A 19,905-nucleotide genomic window follows, 5' to 3' on the forward strand; every position below is an offset into this window, starting at 1 on the left:
CCCTTTGCCTAGGCTCAATCTTTGATATGGAAGGCTGAGGTCAGCCCTAGATGACCTGTAGTCTGAACATAGCTTGGAATCAGTAAAAGATTGGCTTTTATAGTGTGTTGAAAATTTTGAATTAGTTGTCAGCCTATGAAAGTCAGAATATGTTCTGTTAAAACTGGAGTATCTCAAGTTTCTTTGACAAACTGAAAGATTTGGGGAACTTAGACTTTCTACGTATGTGGTGCTCTTTATTCTGGGGTTCAAGGTGGTTAACAGTCCCTACTAAGCCCTTCCTTAGACATTTATACTGGCAGTGCTTTAGTTATACAGTCAGTCTGTATTTTACTTCTACTTGCATCCACATCTTTCATCTGACATGTAAATGATCTCTCCATGACCTTCTACTCCTTAAAAGGCTGGGAGTCTAAAGGAATGCCTATAAGTACCTATAATTTTAATGGTTCCATAAGAAAAAGAATCAGCAAACAGTAAAAGTATCTGTTTTTTAAACATCCATATGCCCAGTGCCTTCTAGAGGAACAGATTCAGTTAAAAGGTGTGACATCTATCAAGAGGCAACATATTCATAATGCTGACTTGTGACTACTTCTTTCTTTTTTAATTTTTTAAAATAAATCTGAATCTTTGATTGGGAGGGGTTGGGGGAAGGGAAACGGGACAAAACATGAGAAGGGTTATCAATGTTTGAGAAGTAATGTACATACTACCTGATGAATGTAACTGTAACTCCTTATATATTATCCTGATAATAAAAAAAAATTGTATCTTTATTTTAAAAGTGGTGAACAGAGGAGTTACAGTTATATAAGTAAGATAATGATTAGATTTCTTCATAAGCACAGTTAACCCCCTCTCATTTCTTCCTGCTTACTCTCTCTTACTCCCCTTAGCCCTAAGTTGTATAGTTCATTTCCAACACAATGTCTAGGGAATATCATTGTTGCACTAGTTTATCTTTGTCCTGATCTTTCTGTAATTCCCTCTCCGTTCCATAAGTTAGATAAATCTATATACAAGACAAAGTGTACCAAAAACTAAAATAAAAATAGAAATAATTATATACAAAATCTCTTATTTCCAGTTCTTGGAGTTTATTTTGATATGCTTCATCATAAATGGTCCTATGCACTTAGCAAGTAGGCAGTTGTGATCCCTTGTTAAGGATATCATAGACATATTCTAGATATTAAAATGAGGGAAACAATGCAACCTACTTTCATTTCAGCTTGGTTTGATTCTCTTGTTACATTTTTTCCAGGTCTTTGCATTTCTTTATGAATAGGGCGATGTCATTCTTTCTGATGGAATCATAGAACTCCATGTTCTTGATCTGTTTCTCTACTGAGGGGCATCTGATTTGGTTTCATATCTTAGCTATGGTAAATGATGCTGTAAGGAGGATGGTTGGGCTGGTAGCTTTAGACTGTCCTTGTATGTGGCCATGTGGGTAAATGCCCAGGAGTGGAATTTCTGGGACATAATGGAGCTCTATTTTTAGTCTTCTTGGGAACTTCGACACTGCTTTCCAGAGTGGTTGAACCAATTTACACTCCCACCAACAGTATAGTATCATTCCCACCAGCATCTGTTATTATTAGATTTCTTGATAATGGTGATTCTCACTAGAGTAAGGTGAAATCTCAAAGTTGTTTTGATTTGCATTTCTTTTAGGGCCAGAGAGCAACTCCTTTATACAATTACCTAAAGATAATAAAAACATTTGTTTCAAGAACTAAGAGACAGGGGAATAGTGAATTTTAAAGTACAAGTTTATTAGAAGTGGAAATAGAGCACATCTCTGTAGAAAGGGGCCCTTTGCCTGGAGTTCTTTATAGTCTTCCTGGAGAGCATGTGTTATAGTTTGGGGGCTCCTTCCATACCTCCCCTTCTCCATGACTGTCTTTTCTTGTGCTTCTTTGCTAACTCTGTGGTAGTTTCTGCACATGTAACCCCATGCTTGTTGGTTCCCATCTTAGAGCATGAGTAAAAAGTTAATTGGTCATCTCCAATCATACACCAGGCATTACCTCCCTACTCACATAGGATTTTGAGGGGCAACCCAGGTTATATGGGAACAAGAAGCACCATGATGGGATGCATGTTGCCTGTTACATGTTATATTGGCCATTTTTTACCTTTATCTACCTAACAGGACCCCTTCTTTCTTTCCCTTATGATGTTAGAGATATTGTTATTCTGGCCCATTACTAATCCCCAATTTTATTCAAGAAAGGGCAAGGATGACACTGGGCTGTTTTCTGTCTAAATCTGTGAAATTATGGCCAACTCAGGTTTAACATTTTCATGCTCTTATTTGTAGGTAGTACCATGACATCCAATTTACTAGAGGGTCCTTATAAATGAGAATTTTCATATTTTTCAGCACACATAATGTACTGATTTGCTCTGAAGTTCAATGTATGTATAATTTTTCTTCATGGGTGAGACTTTGAGGCATTTTGGCAACACCAATATATGAGAATTGGTATTTCCTTAAACTATAGTGAAGTTAAACTGATTTAAAATATTGTAACAATAGCGATCCTCACAGAAATAAAGGAATCTTTCTACATATGATTCAGGATTTTATATGTGTTTGGGGATATGAAATATTGTTTTGTTTAAGGCACTGTATTAGTCAGACTTTTCATTCTGAGACAAGTAATTTAGGAGAGGAAAGTTGTATTTGGGCTCATAGCTTCAGAGATTTCAGTCTATCATGTTCAGGTCTCTTTTTACATTTTTATTCCATTTGGATTCCTATACTCAAGATATGTCTTCTTCCCTCCTGGTAAGTCCTCTCTGAAAAACTCATAGGCATAACCAGAGACACACTGGATTAACCTACTCCCTCCAACCAGTCAAGCTGATGAAATTAACCATATGGGGACCATAAAAACTTTAGACAGATTAAAGTCAGCAGTGTTTAAGAAAAGATCAATTCATGAACCAGGCATTAGCAGACCCAGAAGAGGCTCGGTGAATCCTGCTTTAACAATGTGTGAAATAAGAGTTTGGTAAAATGAATGTCTGCCTTATTGGGGCATGATTGGGAGCAAAGCATTAACAGGCTGGTTTGAGGTTCTTATTAGTTAACTCTCTAGTCTCATTTTTAGTGTTTACATTGGGTTTCACTTTGGTCATATAAGACTATAAAGTGCTAGAACTATCTTAATATCTTCACTTAGTTACTGTGTAATTCAAACTGTTAAGATCCAGTACACATAATATGTTAATCTGAATATAATATTAGTGAAACATATTTGCTACAAATATATAAAGTTATTTGGGAATAGATTTACCCCATAGATTAACATTATTGGTTGCCATCTTTTCCATTGACATCTCTCTAATCTCTAGATCAAACGTATCTCCATTACTTTTACATATTTCTCTAGTATAGAATTCTGGGAGAGTGTTGACATGCCACTTGATGAATTAAGAATTTTCTCACATTTGAGTCTAGTTTGTTGGTTTTTAACTTATTTGTTTAATGTTGAAAATTATAGTCACTTATTTCCTCATTTTTTATAATTTTTATACTTAGTATCCGTAGTTCTTTCTCTCCCTCTTTCCTTTCCCCTTCTCTATAGTATTTCTTTCTTCCTTCCCCCTTCCCTTCCCCTTCTCTATTTCTTCTCTCTATCCCTACTTCCCCTTCTCCCCCTCTGTTCTCTCTTACTTTTATACTCCTCATTTCTTCCCTCCTTTCCTTTTTATTGCCTTTTTCATTTATTAATAATGCTCATATTTACTTATTTTATTTGTGAAAAGAATTAATTTCTATGTGTGCTGTTCTTCTCATTTTCAAAAAGCATTGCAAGGTACAGCCTTGTGGATAGAAAAGGAAGTGGCTGCAATCGAAGAATTCTCATCTGCATAGTCTCCACTAAGAAGGCTTCAGAATATAATGTCTCTCTGCTCCTTTCTCTTCAAGGGTCACCTGCAGGTGCACAGTGGTCTGCTCAGTAACTAGCTCTTCTTCCTCTTTGCTGCTGTAACTGTTTCTTCTTGTGACCAGGAAATTTAAAGAATGTCTGAGTCCCACAATCCCTTTCAAAGGCATATTCGCATTGGCCCAAAGATTTCCCATTAGGCCAAAGCTCTTAAAGATTTGATTGTTCCTGAATGTACAGATAGAATTAAGCCTGAGTTTTTTGTTCAGTTTTTTAATTTAAAAAATTTTAAACTGCACTTGTATGAGAGTATAATAATTTATACTATGACAAATGTACTTTATTCTTCTAACACTGTAAGAATGTTTTGGATTATTTTTCCTGAAATATAGTGAAGTTCTTGTGTTTGTTTAGTGATGGCTTCAATTATTTGTAACTGAATTTTTTTGTTAATACCAAAAGAATCCATAATATGATCAGACCTCTAAAAAAAATCCTGTATTATATATATATGTGTGTCCTCAAGACTCCACTTCCAAAATAATCTTCAAAAAAGCAAGACTTAAGGAATGGTCCAAGTGAGAGAATGCTGATGGAGGAGTCAGCCCAATATATCACATGGCCAGGAATTCGAACTCAGTACTAGTAAATAAATAAATAAATAAATATGTAAATACATAAATAAATACGTAAATACATAAATAAATAAATTATATTGTAAGTCAACTCAGCTAATTGAATTCACATGAAATACCTGTACAATTTTTGCTATATATATCTTGGACAAAGTACAAGTTTCTTATGACTCTTTTGTTTAAAATAATAGGATATGGAAACAAGAGGTTTATATTGTATGATTGTTGTTCTTAATGTACTATGTTCTTTCTCTTCTCTTTTTTTAACCTTATGGTTCATCTCTTGTTGTTATTGTATCTGACTTTGTTACCTGGTATATTGTTTATGCGTTTAGTTTTTTATTTGAAATAGGGAAAGGAAGGGGGGAAATAAGATGATTGGGAGGGGGTGGGGAGGGAAAAAGGGACAAATACATGAGCAGGGCTATCAATGTGTGAGAAGTAATGCACCTACTACCTGGCGAATGTAACTGTAACCCCTCTATACATTATCCCGACAGGGAGAGGAAGATCACTTCCCCAAAGAATCCTACACCAGGTAATGTTAGACTGCTTTTATTTTTGTTAATATGACTATGTCTCAGACTGCTACTAGGGAGACACCATCCATCGCTGCTTTCAGAAATTGTTACCTGCAACAAATACTTTAGGTAATTTTCAAAGTTAACCTGGTTTTGAATCCTTTACCTTTCCTCAATTATCTTAGCATTTCAAACAATCTTAAAGGTAAGTATTCTTTTTACAATAGACACAAAAGTCCAATTCCACTCAGGAGCCACATGTTTAGTTTGTGCGTTAATTTTCTTGGTCTAGTGTCACAAAATAACACAAGAGCACTTTATTCTTTCAGAGCTCTGGAGGCTAGATGTTTATCATTGGGTTGTCAGTTAAGAGTTCTGTTAATTCCAAAGCTTCTGGAAAAATTGACTCCATGCCTTCCTTTGAGCTCTGGAGTTGGTAGCAGTCCTTGCCATTTCTTGGCTTGTAGATACACCACTCCAATTTATTTCTCCATTGGAACATCGTATTCTCCCAGTGTGTCTTCACATCTTCTTTATGATGAGTGTCCTGTAATGAAGACACTGATCCTATTGCATTAAGGTTCACTCTTGTTTAGTATGCCATCACGGTTATCTGATGATAGCTGCCAAAACTCTATTTCAAAGATCAAATTGACAGATATGGGCTCTGAGTGTGTGTCAGTTCCTCTTTTTTTCTTTTTTTATTGTGATTAATGGAAGGGTTACATTATATTCACCAGATAGAAGGTGCGTAACTTCACAAACATTGATACCCTTTCTCATGGACATGGTCTCCATTTCCCTCCCTCCCTTCCCCTACTCATCTTGATTTCCCCCTTCCCTATCCAATTTCAGATAACCAATTAAGCACATATAAAATATATCAGATAACAAGGTGAAATATTGTAATGGTTTAATCCATGACAATTAGCTCTGAGAGGAAAAATGTTCTCCTAAGAATCAGTGTGGAAAAATAAAAAGAAATGTCTTTAGAATTAATGTTAAGAAGTAGAATTTATCTAGAACCTGGAGTAAGATTGGTGGAGCTGAATGTTCTCAGCTTTACCAAACATATATTTGCTAAGCTTTGGATTCTTTCCTTTTTTTTTTTTTGCCAGTCCTGGGATTGAGCTCAGGGCCCAAGCACTGTCCTTGGACTTTCTTAAGGCTAGAGCTCTGCCACTTGATCCTCAGCACCACTTCTGGGTTTTTTTCTATATATGTGGTACCCAAGAATCGAACCCAGGTCTTTGTGCATGCTAAACAAGCACTCTACCAGTAGGTCAAACTCCTGGCCCCTCCATTTTTTTTTATCGAAAGCTACCAGATAATCATACAAGGTATGCTTGTATGACACTGTCATTATAATACACATCTTTGACCTAATCATTTTTTGTATTGTCCTCTAATTGGTTTATATGTTTTAAAAGTTTTCTCCAACAAATTTTTAGGCATTTGAAGACAGGCATTATGATACTATATTGTTTGGATATCTCCTTACAATATCTGTCATACTGTTAGAAACACAGAAGACCCTAGGAACACTTTTTGAAACTGAAATGCCTAGGGCATCTGGTACTGTATTACTGTATTACTTTACTGAAATTATGTAAGAATCTATTTGTCTTTTGAAAATAATCTATTCACCAAGCCTGAATCAAGTACCCTCTCTTAGACGCTCACATGACTCTAAGATTATGCATACTATAATGTTTTAATGTCCTGCTGAGATGTTTTTCTCCCCTACTGGATGAGTTAACTTAGAATTGACTCTGCTATGGCCACTATTGAATCTTTAGTGGGCAGATGAGAGGCTGGTCATAGTTTTTATTTAATACATAGCTATGGAATTAATTCAATGAATAACTAGACACCAGTCAATCGTTTTCTCTCCTTTAGCTTCATTTTCCTCATATGTAAGATAAAGGCATAGAAATGCCACAATTAATAGAGCCTGTGTCCATTCTAACTGAGGTTAAATAAACATGGATGTGGCTAGACAGCTGTACCAATGTCTGCGGCCTGCTTTGCAAGGAGTCTTAGACCACTGTGATTAGGCTGTTGGTCTCTGTTGTGTCTCTGGCCAGGTTGGCAGAGAATTCTGCCCTGGAGCTCAATTCCGAGCAAGCTGTGAGGAGGAATCTGGCTGACATTGTTAAAGTTCAAGTGCATGAAATGCCAGGGCTGACAAGAGAAAAGGATAAGCTGTTGGTAACAAATAAACAAGAGCCAAGAGGCACAATAGTCAACTTCCATCCATTTATTTCCATCTGTTCATACTCACTTAACTACCCTTAGTTTATTTAGGGACAATTATCCGTGGTGATAAACTACATCAGTCCCTCTGAGGAGTTTGAGTTTTGTTTTTTTGTTTTTTCATAAAAAGACTCAGTGAAAATTTAAAACCAAGAAATACCATGGGGTAATTCCCAAACTAGTTACTGTTAATTACAAAATAAAATTAAACCTACTGAAGGCAAAGAATACAGTGTACTCCTCCCTTCGCTAATGGCCTCAGGAAGAAATATAATTTTTTTCAAAATGAGGCTCTCATGTAGCAGACGATAGATGAAATCAACAAATCATCCTTGGCTACTATTTTGGAGATCCTAAATTACTTCACCTTATCTGAGCAAAGCCAATATTCATTACTGTCAATCATCTGAAGAAATCAAAACATTGATATTTCCTCTCATTGGTGCTGCAGTAACAATTCCTAATGAACCCTTTAATATGAATTTAGTTATTTTCCCTCATTGAAGGCATCTCACCAACTAATTAGCTGGGAAGAATGTAATGAACCTGTAATTAAGTTCAGCGTAACTTCTGGCAAATACTCAATCCAGGCTTCAGAATTCTAGGCTTGAACTCCTTGTCTTGCTAGGCATTTCAGTTGGTATATTTACCATGCTTTCAAAGTCTGCATATACACCCAGTTGCACAATTCCCTCCAGTACAGGTCCACCTTCTTTATTTCTGTAAGTGATGCTTTATCCGGAAACTCTGAAGTCCTAGCCATTTTCACTTTCAGAACTCATCAGGTAATAACATATTATTTTTGGCTATTGAGCAAGAAGGCATGTGCCAGCAGTATGCTAATCACTGTTTTCTACCACTGAGCTACAATGCTAGGCCTTAGAAGTCATTTGCAAATCTTATTATTTTTTCCCCTTGCAGTTACCCTTCCATTCTTTTCACTGCAGGTGTGACCACTGCCTTATGGGTGTTCTTATGTCATGCATTTAATACTGTACTTACTCTCTAATCTCTTTCACTTACATTGTTCTATCATGGATTCACCATCCTAAAATTGTCAGAAGCTTGCTGATGAAATTGCTAACTTATTTTTCAAACTTTTAACTTTCTACATATTTCAGTAACTCAAAGTATTTATGTTCTTACAGGGATGTTTGAAATGAAACAATGTACCTAGTCTAAGTTGTACAGTAAGTCTCAAGCAAGCACTCAACATATCTGACAAATAAATTCACAATTACTTGTTTAAATCTTAAGAAGAGAATAGCCTGTGGAAGAGGTCAACTTGATTGTCATTCTCCAGGGTTGAAGCCAAGCATCACTTTCTTCCTGAAGTTTCCTCCATGATCTTTCTCTTGACATAATTGTGTATGCCATTAAATGTTATATTATGACATTTTATCTGTGCTATGTAACTTTGTAAAATAGATTTTCATTCCTCACTTGCTCTATAAATTTCGTATAGTGTTGATTCAATTTCCATTGACTTTTTGACTGATTGATACTAATCAAAATATGAATCAAAATTTGGAAATCCCCCTGCATAGCAGGCCTTAAGCAGTGAGAACGCAATCACTTTATGGCAAGAATGAAAGCAGGCAGCTATGTAAAGCTTACCTACCCAGTTAATTGAAATGTAGCCAAGATGAGCGACACATGTACTATTCTTGAAAATAATGAAAAGACAGACATAGTTGTTAAGTCAGGAAGTGATTGCACTTACTATGAAGTTTTCACATTTCTATTATCTTTCATGCTATATCTCCTGATATTATGTACTTTTAACTCAGCAGTAAATGCACATGAAACACCTATTGCATGGCAAGTAATGTACTGCATAGAGTTCAATTTAATTTTTTTTTTTTGCCAGTCCTGGGCTTGAGCTCAGGGCCTGAGCACTGTCCTTGGACTTTCTCAAGGCTAGAGCTCTACCACTTGAGCCTCAGCACCACTTCCGGCTTTTTTTCTATGTATGTGGTACCGAGGAATCGAACCCAGGTCTTCATGCATGCTAGGCAAGCACTTTAACCACTAGGCCAAACTCCCGGCCCTCAATTTAATTTTTATCTTCTATCTACACACACACACACACACACACACACACACACACACACACACACACACACCCCAGAATCTGTGATATGTTTATACTAAGACAAAACCTTGTATTTGACATTAGTGGCACAGGTAACAGTCTCTCTGGGAGCCAGAGAGGATGATGAGATAGCGGAGAAGTTAGAGCACAAATTTCCATGGAGAGATAAGGATGAACTCTGGTTCACCAACAACTAGACCACAGATGGCTTGTCCAATAGGACACATGGACAAGTCATCAAATATGAGAATTAACACCATTTTATGGAATTAACTGTGTGATGTTTACTTTAAACTACTAAGATGAATATATCTATATATATATATAACCTTTTTTACATTCGAGTTATGATGATTGATATAATTTTATTATTATATTGCAAACATTCACTTGGGAATAAACTCCTATAGGTACAATTAGTGAAGTCTGGCTATCTGAAATGTATGCACAAGGTCTCAATAGTTAAGGGAATCCGCTGAGCTTTATTTGTATGTGTCTATGTTAATATGCATGCATAAGATGTATATGTGTAAGAGGGAGAAAGAACAAAGAGGAGAAGAGAGATCAGGAGTGAGTACCTACTTATGATGCCTAAAAGACCTAGTTAGACATCTCTGCTTCATGGAACAGGTTAAGGCTCTGTCATATCAATAATTATCCCCAAGCTCTTCTCATTTCTTTAAAACACTTAATGGAAGAAATATCTATATACTACAAATAAAGGGAAAAGAAAGCTTTATACAGCAAATTGACTCTGACTGCAAAAATACTAATGTAAATAGTTTTTTATTGTTGTACCGATAACTATTCATAATTTAAATAAGAGAGTTGCCATGCAGAGGGTCTAATGCTTCAAAACCAGGGACAGGTTAGAACCTAAAAGAAAGAAGAGGATGGTAGAATTAGTGCTCAGTAAATGGCAGACTGTTGGAAGGAAGGGCTATGAGAGGAAGAAGAGTAATACTTAATGGAAACATGAAACAATTGTTAATGTTGGATTAATTATATGATGATGCTAATGAAGTACAGAAAGATTAACTAGCTGGGTGAAAGAAATTACATTAAAAGATCCAGTTTAGAAATCAGGTAGAGATTTGTCATTGGTATTCTTATTCTGTCCCATGTATCTTTTCCTAATTAAATGCAATGTTCATAATTAAACACTAATGATTTCCTTTATCACTTCACTTCTTATAATTATCATCATCATCATCATGTATTTTTATATTTTATGAGCTTCAAACAAGCAGATGTTGTGATTTTATTTCCCTTTTCTACAATGAACCTCTAGAGGGAAAAATTAATTTATAAAGCTAGCAAGCCTTCAACTCAGTTGAATCTCCTATTTTCTATCATGGGCTTATTTATCAAACTTCTCTAATTTTAGTACTTAGCTCTATCCCTACAATAATAATTTTTCATTCATCTGGTCCCTCTGTGAATGGACAAAATAGCATGGCTTTCAAACCATTTGCTGACAAACTTTGCTTTAAAGTATCATTAAAGTATCATCAGACTTATGATTTGTGAGTTCACACACAAATGTGGGCAAATCATTTCTCTAAAGGACCTGAGAGAAAATATGTAAAGTTCTATAGGACAAATGGCTTCTATCACAAATACTTAATGTTAGAAAACCTATATGAGTGCACATGTACACACACACACACACACACACACACACACACACACACACACGACCATTGTTAGCATTGTTATGTTAAAGAGTCAATATTAGCTTTGATTTTACACAGAAACAATCTTTCTAGTGCTCTTGGCTATTTCAATATCTTATTTCAGTCTGACATAATTTTACTTCTATGTGTGATATTTGCTTTACTATAGGAATCTTATAGCAATGTGAATTTGAGGATGTGTGGTAGAAACATCAGCATTAATCTTCATTTTGAGAGATGTTATCACTAGGCACAATGTTCTAGGTTTCTGGTGCTATGTTGATGTTATTCTCTCAGTTCTGCAGACATATGACTATGAATATGTGATGTTTCTGTGTCTGTGCTTCTCTCCTCTGGCGTTCATTGATGAATGAATTTAAGATCTCTCAAATTTAGTTTTCCATCACTTTATTGTATCATGACTCAATGTGTTTAACTTTGTTTCAGGCCTGCCTGGAACTCTCAAAGTCCAATAACACAAAGAATGCTCACTATCACTAGTCATGTAAATAACAAGCAGTTCAATGAAATATTGTATCATACTCATTAAAAATCCTCCATCAAAAATTTAGAAGAAATGATGCATACTTATTGTCTAACATTCAGGGGACTGAGGGAAAAAAGACTGAGAAGAGCCTGGATATAGCATGACTCTCTAAACTATTAAGAAAAACAGAAGGAAGGAAGGGAGGAAGGAAGGAAGGAAGGAAGGAAGGAAGGAAGGAAGGAAGGAAGGAAGGAAGGAAGGAAGGAAGGGAGGGAGGGAGGGAGGGAGGGAGGGAGGGAGGGAGGGAGGGAGGGAGGGAGGGAAGGGAAAGCAAAGGAAGGAAAGGAGGGAAAGGAAAGGAGAAAGGGAGGAAGGAGGGAAAGGAAGTAGGAAAAAGAGATAGCATGACAAATGCAGAGACAGAAAAAAGACAAATATATGTCTGCTGTTGGTTATACATCTTAGGAGATACGTAAGATTAAACAAATGTGGGGCCGGGAGTTTGGCCTAGTGGTAGAGTGCTTGCCTAGCATGCATGAAGACCCGGGTTCGATTCCTCGGTACCACATACATAGAAAAAAGCTGGAAGTGGCACTGTGGCTCAAATGGTAGAGCTCTAGCCTTGAGAAAAATCCAAGGACAGGGCTCAGGCCCTGAGCTCAAGGCCAGGACTGGCACAAAAAAAAAAAAGATTAAACAAAAGTAGAGATCAAGAAGGTTTTCCAGAGCATGTGATTACTGAAGATTGAATAAAAGGCAACTGGCAGAAAAAGAACATAATAAATATTTAAGGAAAACTTCATAGAAAAAAGATATATGCAAAGGAAAATACATTTCAGATCTGGACATATTTGAAGATTTCCAAGCTATCCAATATGGCATGAAAGTCAATACATGTAAAAGAGAAGCAAGAGTTGAAAAGCAACAAGAAAATTGTATATCCTTTAAAACGTTTTCTTGGTTAACAACAGCTATAAGATATTAGTATGAATATAAATTGCAAAGCTGTATACAAATTTACCTACAACCTAACCAGGATTCAGTTAGAAAAATGGAATATTTCCACTGCCCATTCCCAGAATCTATCTCTACTTCCTTGAATAACTACAATTGCATAAAGTTGCATAGCTTTGAAGTTGAACTAATTTTACAAAAATTTTGCTTATTTTTTCTCCAGTTTTAACTCATTGCTTTATATTATTCCATTTAATGAACATGTCACAAATCTTCATCCATTCTACAATTGAGCATGTTGATAATATTCAGTTTTGAGTTTTTATAAACAAAGCACTAATTCACATGTTATTATTGCCATATATGTGTGTATGTGTGCATGTGCATATATATGCAATTGTATTAAGTATTGGAGTGGAGTTGCTAAATTGTGGTGTATCTTGGTTGGTTGGGGAAGGTAAAGGGAAAAGGTCTGAGGAAAGGATATAGTTGAAGTAGTCTACACACATAAGTGACAATAGAGTAAGTTGAAATTGTTTCAAGAAATGTGAATGGGGAGGGCCGGGAGTTTATCCTAGTGATAGAGTGCTTGCCTAGCATACATGAAGAACCAGGTTTGAGTCCTTGGTACCACATATGTAACAAAAGCAAGAAATTATGCTGTGACTCAAGTGGTAGAGCTCTAGCCTTGAGAAATCCCAAGGATGGTGCCCAGGCCCTGAGTTCAAGGCCCAGGTCTGGTTAAAAAAAAAAAAAAAAAAACAACCAAGGATAAAAGAAAAAAATGAAGGGGGAAATGAGAGGGAGAGCTTAGAAAAAGTGAGTTTATTGAGATGTATGTAGATGTGGAAATAACACAATGAAACCTTTCAGCAACTAATATGTGATAACAAAGTGGAGAGAAAGAAAGGTGACAATAATCTTAAGGGATAGTTGATAAGGATTTGACCTAACAGCTAATTCGTGGCTATTTATTCAAAAATCTTACTATCTGAATGATTTCCAGGCTTATTTATCAATAGCCATTCATTCTAATAATCATGTTATAATAATTTTATTCAGTCATAGCCAGGGAGGGCTAGAAGAAACAGACCCAACTTCTAGAAGAGATAGACCCAAATTCAAGTTTACTCCTGTCATTTATAAGAGCTTAGAGATTATTTATGGTAGAAGAGAACCAATAGAACTCCATTCTAATGATCTCATTCATTCTTTTTTATTTGTAATGTATAGAGGGGTTACAGTTACATTTGTCAGGTAGTAGGTGCATTACTTCTCATACATTGATACCTCTTCTCATGTTTTTGTCCCCATTTCCCTCCCTCCACCCTCTCCCTTCTCATATTCTTTTACTTGATATTTACTCACCTCTAGTTATCCTTGATCTATGTTTCTAAATTTCAAATTTTTAATTTATTGCCATACATATGAATACTAATGCACTGTCACATTCCTTCCACAGTTCATTGTTATACTGGCATTTGTATTTTATGGGGAGAGAAAAGTACAAGGACTGAGCTCTGGGCCTGGCACTTGCAAGGCAGGCACTGTCTACCACATGAGTCATGCCTCCAGTCCACTTTGCAGAGTTAACTTTCTAGACAGTTTCAATTGATGCCTTGGATATCTGGACTACAGTCCTACTTGTACTTCCTGTGTCGCTTGAGACAACAGGCATCTTCTATTATGCTCGGTCATCTGTGCTTCCTTAGTAGGTGGAATCATGGATGTGTGCCATTATGCCCAATCACATGTTAAAATCGATTCTCTCAAATGTCTTTGTTGCCTGAGGCTGGCCTCAAATCATGAATCCTTGAGCTCTGCCTCCCTAGTAGCTGGGTTTGAGCTATCATACCTTGCTATATTGCCACAGTGTATTAAAAACTTGGGTTTTATTTTGTTGTTTTTTTTTAACCAAGCATATGCTCACAGTCTGTACTTTCACCTTACAAAGAAACTTACAGGCTTCCTCATTTTCATTTGAAACATATATATTTTTAATCGTCAGTTGAAATGGAATTATTACAGTTCTCTGATGTAGATTTTGCCAAGAGCATCACTGGAAAACATGAAAGGTAGACAGATCTCACATCTTGGCGAGAATATTAATAGAACTAATGAGTAGTCCTAGGGGGAAAAAAGGTGCTGTATACTTAGAGAAAACAGATTGTCTAGGCCACGAAGTTCAGAGTGAAAAGAGACAACCTGGTGCCCACCCTGCAGAATGAAGAGTGATGAACGAGAAAGAGGCTGCCAAGAATTTGATGGCATCTTGTTTCTTCACGCACACACACTAGCAAAGATTGGCATGATTATTGCTGAAACTTAGCCTTGGTGCATAGACTTTGGAAGTTTTTAGGTTCTCAACAAGTGTACAGAACACATAGAATCTAGTCATCCAGCCAATCGCCCGCTTTTCACTTCAGTGACCCAAAGACAGACTCCATTCATTTTGCAACAGTTTACCACTACAAGAAGTCTCGCCAGGGGGATTAATAAAAGAGACAATAGATTTTTTTCCAATTTCCTTCAGGCCTGCTGACTAATTTCTTGCCACCTGAGTGGTTCTGAGTGTTAGGCATGTGGGTTAATGTGAAGGGACAAAGCAGGATTCTCCATGCAGTCATGTATTCGGGAACAGCTTTCTTGGACCCTACTTGCGGAGTAACCCCAGGGAGCTTGTAAACATTATTAGTGGCATGATCTCACCTGGGCTAAATAAGTCAGCTTCTGTGAGATTTTGCTGGGCATTGAGAGAGTGTTCAGTTCCCAGATTCTAATTTACAGACAAAGTTGAAAACAGGAGCCTAAGTTTTTCCCTTTTTCTTTTTCTAAAGTGACTTAGAGATCAGGATAAGCCCCTCAGAGATCATGTAATTCATATGTGAATCAGATCACAGCAACTCTGATTAACAAAGAGAGAAGGATTACTAATCCCTTCCTTTAGTATGTGGAGCAAGGCGACAAAAAAAAATACTTCTAATTTTGAGTGAAAAGATCTAATTCCATGATCATTATTTCCCTAAGGGTGTCTATAAATCAGAGCATTCCATCACTTACCCAAGGTTATACAGCCTCTAATTTGTGCCTACTGACATCTGTTCCAGTAATTGTTTCACTTTTACAGTTTTCTTTGGTCTTGTACAAGTGAACCAAGTGGTCCTTATCCCTTAAGACAAGGAATTTGAAAGGATCAAGCTCAGTTGTTGGTAAACTAGTACTGCTTTTGCCTGCCATTTTCACAATACATTTTTAAAATATATTTAATGTATGTTTCCATTCTGTTTCTATTTCAAGGTCTGGGACTATGTACAAGCTTCTTTGGCATGTTGGAGTAGGTACTCCAGTGGCAAATCCTGCCATATTAGTTTTGTTGGGAATGGAAACTGGGGTTTGAACTCAAGGCATCATATCCCCATGGCGTTCTGGATCCACTGGTGCTATACCATTTCAGCCATGTCTACATATCAGCATTTTGACGGTTAATTGGAGAAGAAATAGCCAGAATGAGGCATACACCACCAGTGCCCTTGTATCATCTTATTTTTTATAGGTTAAATGTAGATTTAGTTAAAAGTCATTTGTACTGTGAATGTTCTCTTCCGTTTTGTAGGTGACAAGGTGGAATAAGGCTGGCTGTTCAAGAAGAAAGGCCCGACCCTGAGCCGGAGGGTGAACAAATGAGATAATGGAGCTGAGTGTGAATCAAAGCAACTGCAGTGCTTCTGTAATGAGGAAGCTGATTATTTTTTAATGGCGCCTTTATTCACATTTTTATGTTTGGATTTTGTCCTTTGATTGTAATGACAGGTTGTGGTTACACATTATTAAAGATGAATACTGAAGAAGTGACTAAATAAAAAGGCAAGAAATTGAGGGTGATTGGTGTCATACAGTAGAGAGGGGAGACAGGAGGCCTTTTCCTCTGACTTGGATACCTGTCTCTTGCACATATTTCAGAACATCCATTGAATATTTCCCTTATGCCTAGATGGTATTGCTCTGCTTATCACAAGTCAAGCTATGGATGGTGGAGGAGAGGGGAAAGTCTGCAATCCTAATGTTATTGAGTGAATTTACTTATAGATGACACAGATTACTTGGATATGAAATAGCACTTTTTACTCCAATTCTGAGTTTTTCTCTTAAGTTCTTTATTACTTTTCAGGAACATGCTCACTATTGAATTCTTTCTGAGGAGGAAAGGCTAATTAGTTTCTATGCCTTGGGAATACTGTACTGATTTTTTTTGTTAATTCCTGTAGAAATAGCTAAGATTTTGAAGACGCAAGTTGAGACCCTCTATTAGTATGTAATCTAAGGCTCCATAATCAACTTTCTAATTTGGCATGGGATTTTGTCTTTGAGATATTTATATTTTTTATTACCAAGGCAACACTTCTGCTAGTGGATATCTAGAACTATGTATGAGCATGTTTATAGTAGTGATGGTTACAATAGCAATAAAACAAGAGGATTCCATCTAACAATCCTTTACAAGAAAAATGGTTAAATTGAGATATTTATATTTCTTTTTTTTTTTGCCAGTCCTGGGCTTGAGCTCAGGGCCTGAGCACTGTCCTTGGACTTTTTTCAAGGCTAGAGCTCTACCACTTGAGCCTTAGCACCATTTCCGGCTTTTTTTTTTCTATGTATGTGGTACTGAGGAATCGAACCTGGGTCATCGTGAATGCTAGGCAAGCACTCTACCACTAGGCCAAATTCCTGGCCCCAGAGATATTTATATTTCTATACAACAGAATAATAACTGTAATCAGTTTATAAACCATATATATAAAGATAAACTCAACACTATCAAAAACTGAATTAACAGGAAATTATATATACTACTAGTGAAGAATAAATCTATAATACCATTAGGAAAATGAATTAAGATTATGTTATACTGTCAGAAATATAATTAAACTACATTAAGTGTTTCCTACAGGCCAATAATCTTCCTAAATGTGCAAAATATAAAACTTTCTTGTCATGACTGTAAGTGCTGAAACTTTAATTTTTTGACATGGAGAAGCTGGGTTGCAGCCAAGATCAAAGGCCATTCAGAGTATCACTAACATTGAACCAGCTAATCTGACTTGCAAATTCCTTTTATATTAGCTACTCTTTCAAGTAGCAAAAGCAAGAATTTTCTTTACTAATAGATATCATTGCACAACAAAGCAACATGAGGATGGTCATAGAAATTGCAATATGAATAGAAAAAGTCATAACTTAAAACCCATTGATTATGAAATATGTAAATAATGCTGATATGTCCATATAGAATGATTAAAGTATTTGTACTAAATGACCTTTAAAAGTACATAATGTAAGATTTAAGGTACTGTGGCTCTTTTGTGAATAAAATGCTATATTTTTAGAGTACTTTCTCATGAAGAGTTGAACTTAAAGGAAAAAGTTAAATTTTTCAGAAGAACATCCAAAATATTTATTAAACTTTTTCAAGGACTTTAGTTTTTGTAAAGTTATTGTATGAGAAAATAATCAGCAATGTGCATAATAATTTTGTGTAACTACAGTCTTATGAATAACAGTGAAAACTTGGAAGTAGTGTATTAGTTTACTAATGTACAAAGTATGTGACTTACATAAGAAAAATTCACTTACAGGTTATAGACCACAAGATACATGATTTAAATAATGAAACTGTACCTGTAGTTCTGTACTCTTGAAGTTCAAGACTGAAATGCTAAGAGATTGATTTTTTCTTTTATTCTGTGTCTCCTCTTTCTTTGGGGGGGAGCAGCTCTAGTAAAATTTTTCTTTTGTTTTTATTGGGTTTTTACAAATATGTACACCCTCTATATGTCATCCTGATCAAAAACTCTTTTGGTTGAAGTTGGTTGCTTTCCTGTTTTATTTTCACACTTTTGTATTGTATGTATCTGAATTCATTCTTTTCTCTTTTTGTAATTATATTTTTGGTAGGGATAATATATAGAGGGATTACAGTTACATTTGTCAGCTAGTCAGTACATTAGTTCTTGAACATAAATACATTGATAAGGTATTAGTTATGTTGGACCTAGACCCTACTGAAGAATTCCACTTTAATTTAATTCTCTTCCTTCCTTCCTTTCTTTTTTTCTTCTTCTTCCTCTTCTTTCCTCTTCCTCCTTCTTCTTCTTCTTCTTCTTCTTCTTCTTCTTCTTCTTCTTCTTCTTCTTCTTCTTCTTCTCCTTCTCCTCCTCCTCCTCCTCCCCCCTCCCCCCCTCCCCCGTCGTCGTCGTCGTCGTCGTCGTCGTCGTCTTCTTCTTCTTCTTCTTCTTCTTCTTCTTCTTCTTCTTCTTCTTCTTCTTCTTCTTCTTCTTCCTCTTCTTCTTCATTGTTTCTGGATGATTGGGTAAATGCCAAGTAGTGAAATTGCTGGGTCATAGGGGAGCTCTATGTTTAGTCCTTTTTTTCATATATTTTTATTGTAATTAATAGAAGGGTTACATTATATTCATCAGATGAAGGTACATTACTTCACAAATATTAATACCCTTTCTCATGTCATGTTTCGCATTTCCCTCCCTCCCCCTCACAACTTGATTTCTCCCCTTCCTATTTCAAACAACCAATTAAGCATATATAAAATATATCACATAACAAGGTGAAATATTGTACCAAAATTAGATAACCAGGGACAGCAAAAGAGATGAGAGATAACATAGAACAATAGGGACAACAATCACTTGTTATATGGCTTTTGTTTCTATATCCTGGAGGTCCTTTCATTTAACGTCATCTTATATAGCTTTATGTATCTAGGTTTTGCTCTATTGTACATCTCTGCTAGGAGAGCTCAAGGGGAAATGAAGACAAATGAGGGAAACCATTGAGCCTAAGTTCCTTTGAGTCTGGCTTACTTCACTTAATATGATTTTTTTCTAAGTCTTTCCATTTCCTTACAAATGGGGTGATGTCATTCTTTCTGACAGCAGCATAGAATTACATTGTTTATAAATACCAAATCTTGTTGATCCACTCATCAACTGAGGGACATCTAGGTTGGTCCATATATTTTCCTGATTGTTGCCTCGTTCCTCTCGTTGTTGGCATATAGGAAGGCAATTGATTTTTGAGGGTTAATTTTATACTCTGCTACCTTGCCAAAGTTTTGAATCAGCTCAAGGAGTTTGGGAGTGGAGTCTATAGGGTTCTTTAAATACAGAATCATGTCATCTGCAAAGAGGGAGCTTTTCACTTCCTCTTTTCCTATTTGGATCCCATTTATACTTGCTTCTTGCCTTATTGATCTGGCTAGGAATTCTAATACTAAATTAAAGAGGAGTGGAGAGAGCGAGCATCCTTGTCTTGTTCCTGATTTTAGACGGAATGGCTTTAGCTTCTCGCCATTAAGTATAATA

General features: G+C 36.2%; 1 long non-coding RNA gene across 1 annotated transcript in view; it reads right to left on the reverse strand.

The window, feature by feature from the left end:
* Nucleotides 1-10,209: 10,209 nt before the first annotated feature.
* LOC150069368 (uncharacterized) overlaps nucleotides 10,210-19,905 on the reverse strand; it is a 32,938-nt gene continuing 23,242 nt past the window's right edge. The window contains exon 3 of the long non-coding RNA XR_016535427.1: nucleotides 10,210-10,288. This is a non-coding gene — a long non-coding RNA (uncharacterized LOC150069368). The remainder of the gene's footprint in view (nucleotides 10,289-19,905) is intronic.

The sequence above is a fragment of the Megascapheus bottae genome, chromosome 1, assembly GCF_031878675.1.
Source record: "Megascapheus bottae isolate mThoBot1 chromosome 1, mThoBot2.hap1, whole genome shotgun sequence".
Classification (NCBI taxonomy): Eukaryota; Metazoa; Chordata; class Mammalia; order Rodentia; family Geomyidae; genus Megascapheus; species Megascapheus bottae.